This window comes from Trichosurus vulpecula, chromosome 5 (assembly GCF_011100635.1).
Source record: "Trichosurus vulpecula isolate mTriVul1 chromosome 5, mTriVul1.pri, whole genome shotgun sequence".
In the NCBI taxonomy this organism is placed as follows: domain Eukaryota; kingdom Metazoa; phylum Chordata; class Mammalia; order Diprotodontia; family Phalangeridae; genus Trichosurus; species Trichosurus vulpecula.
Genome location: NC_050577.1, coordinates 49,641,487 through 49,645,309, shown reverse-complemented (window position 1 = coordinate 49,645,309; position 3,823 = coordinate 49,641,487).

Below are 3,823 nucleotides of genomic sequence, written 5' to 3'. Positions count from 1 at the left end.
TAATCCAGATGACTCCTTACGTAAATTAAAGTAGTTCTTGATTTTCCTGTTCCTGTTTCCCACTTAGTCTCCCTTCTCATACTTAAAAACTGCCTCCCTTTACATTCTTCCTCCTTAAATGACCCCAGATGCTTTGGGAATGGCACAGTTTGAGATCTTTTTCTAGGTCCTCATATTCCATATTATGAACAAACATACCTGGTAATTGAAGTAGAAAATTCTCTTTACCGGGATATCAGCTTAATCAAACGTTTAATGTAGGCACAGCCTGAGAGTTTAAATCTGTTTTCTGAAATATAATTAGATTCAAGTATTCTGGTGAGGCTAGAAGTGGAAGATGGGGAGTCGAGTTATTCCTTTGGACATTAACATCTTATGTTTGAGGTGGTGTAGTGTAGTGGGTAGAACTCTGGACCTGGAGTGAGGATGCCAAGGGTTCAAATCCTGCCTCTGATACTTGCTAATTGTTAGACCACAGGCGACCTAACCAATCTGAGCTTCAATTTCCTCATTTGTAAGATGAAGCTAATAATAGCTGCAGTAGCAACATGAGATTTAATGTGGTGTAATGGAGACAGAGCCAGTCTCAAAGTCAGAAGAACCTAGCTTCAAATCCCATCTTGACATATACTGGCTGCATGACCCCAGGTCATTCAGGGTGCATGACAAAAAAATCATTTAACTTCTCCTTGTCCCTGGGCAACTCTCTAAAACTATACCTTGCTGAAAAACTGATGATCTTTTGGGTAGGAGTTTCTTCACCAAGAATTCCCTGTATTAATTGCAAGGCCAAATAATTTTTTTTTTAAAAAAAGACATCTCTAGGTTCTTGTGAAGTTCAATGAGATTGTTTATAAAACACTTTGAAAATTTTAAAACACTTTATCACTCAATCAGCAAACATTTATTTATTGTTCACTATAAATCAGGCAGTGTGAGAGACACTGAGGATATAAAGACAAAAAAAGAAACCATCCCTACCCTCAAGGTGGTACAGTAGCTAGAGTAACGTAGACCTGAGTTCAAATTATGCCACAGACTCTTAAGAGATATATTGCCCTGGGAAAGTCATTTAGCCTCATTTCTTTACTGGGAAATGAGGGAACTGCACTAACTGGTCTTTAAGGTTCTTTCCAGCTCTAAATACAGGATATGAGGATCAGATCATTACTACCAGAAACTACAGAGTTCGACATGGACTTTGTATGGAAATGGGAGAACAGGAAACATTTTGTTGTACCTAACAAAAATTTAGCACCTACCAAATACTTGGAAAGACCCAATCAAGTAGCCAAAATGATACCTCAGGAGTCTGCTCTTTTTCATAAACTAAGAAATTCCCACATTCCAAATAGAAACGTCAAAATGTCCTGGAAAATTCAGTTTCATGTAAAATCATCTTTTTAAAAATATACTATTTTATGGAAATGCTTGTTTTATTCCACAAATTAAAAATAAAAAAATTTTAAAATGGAAATTTTACAAAGAATCTCTACTATAGAAAAAACAACTTGTCACCTACAATCACCTAACATTGACCCACAAAAATTTAAAAACAATTTTAAAAATAGATTTCATATTGAACACTCATAACCGCCAAACTATATGGGATGAAAAACTCTCGAAATATAGAGACTGAAGGGAAGAAATCAAAACCATATGGGAACAGGAAGAAGCATATATCACCATCATCCTGTCTGCTACTGGAATTGTCATGAAGATGAGCTTGCATCCCAATTATTTTTACTCAGTTACAAAAATTCAGCATTTTGTCCACCTGCTCAATAAATAGTTGTGAAAGCCCATTTGATTGGTACGGCCCCAGCCCTCAAAATGTAGTAATACTAAGGCTAACATACCCAGACTTTGGGGATTAATTACACTCCCCCTACCTAAAAAAATACCTTGTTGCTGAATGACAGAGTTAAATTCCTCATGTCTGTCTCTCATTTCTAATATCTTATTAGACAATTTAGGAAATACCGTCATTTCACTGGTCCCTACTATACTTGTATCTTCCCTGATGTATGACAGGGAAGCCAGATCTTTGTCTAAAACTCTAAGTTTGAGTCCTTTAGAGGATGACAGCTATTGTATATTCCTTATCAGGAAGCCTTCCCACTTTATGCTGCCCTCAGCTGAGGGCAATGGGAGCTGCCCACTGAAACTGATCCCTATTGGCATCCGTTTCCCTTCTCCCTTTATGAGTGGTCGCAAAGTTTTGTTAATTGCAATTCCCATGTGGCTCTTTGGCACTTCATCCAAGCTCTTCTGCATCCTGATAGTCCACCAAATGTTTAACAGAAAAGAATAGAATGGTGGCTGCTTGTCCTGAGACTATCTCTATCTGAGTTCCATCAAACATAAAGATGAGATGAACAATAATTATAATTATAATCACGGCTCAATTTACATAGCATTTTAAAGCACTTTACACAAGTGGTCCAAATATCACTGTTGTTCAGTCATTTCTGACTCTTCATGATCCCATTTGGGGTTTTCTTGCCAAAGATACAAGAGTGGTTTGCCATTTCCTCCCTCAGCTCATTTATACATGAGGAAACTGAGGCACACAGGGTTAAATGACTTGCCCAGGGTCACACAGCTAGTGTCTGAGGTCAGATTTGAACTCAAGTCTTCCTGACTTCAGGCCTGGCACTCTGATCACTATGCTACCTAACTGCCCCAAATATTACTACATTATTATTGACATTAACAATAAAAATGACAGTCATAACAATTCACATTTATACCACACTTTCAGGTTTATATAATGCTTTTCCCACAATACCCCTCTGAGGTTGAGTACAATAACATACCCTCTGAAGACACAAAAGGAAGAAATCATGATCCCACAGGGAGAGAAGATGACTTCTCCCTGAACTACATAAATATGTAACGGGTTGATAACAATCCCAGAACTAGGCTGATAATCTGCCATCTAAACCCATGCTCTGTCTACATATTCTGGCTCCTTTTTCAAAAGAAAAATCCCTTCCTCTAATGAATGAAGAACCATAATGCCAGGAGACACCTGGTCCATCCCTCTACCCACCAGCCAGCACTACCCATCACACTACCCCATCTCAAGCATCCTAGAGCTCGTTGCCTTTCTGGAATGCACAGGAAATGAAGGCTGCATGTCTGTAGCTGTAACACACAGTAAAAAAACCGCAGCTCAGCAGTGAGCGCACAGCACTCTCTGCATTCCGACTGTGTCCTGGGCAAAGACTTTTTACTTCATACATCATTCACAACTTGCTACAGGGATTCCACAAAGCCTGTACATACCCTTTACACAAAGAAAAAGCAGAAAAGGAGCAGGCTCAGGAAAGAAAAGATCCTGAAAGCGTATCTGCTGAGCGAGGAACTTATCATCAGGGAAATTAGCGAGGCACAAAGCAGCCAAGGATCTAAATCAATTAAACAAATGGAGTTTCCCATTCTGTTAACACATTTTCAGAAGTCCAGAGGATTTCAGTATCTATTATTGTGAGGCTGTGTCATTTGCTCCCCAGGCACTGGTGCCGTGAGGAACAGTGAGGTAGAAGGTAGAAATCTGGATTTTTTTTTTCTTTTTCCCAACATAACCGGGAAGCATGCAGAGTTTGTTGTACTATCTGGGCACACAAAGTCCCAGGGGCCATGAGAAGAGCCACCCAGAGACACAAAAGTTTGCTCTTCCTCAGACTCGTAGCCCCTGCCTCCCATGATTGTTGTGAGGATCAATTAAGATGAGCGTAAAGCGCTTGGCATAGTGCCTGGTTCATAGTAGGAGCTTAATAAATGTTAGTTATAATAATAATTGTTATCTGTAAAATGG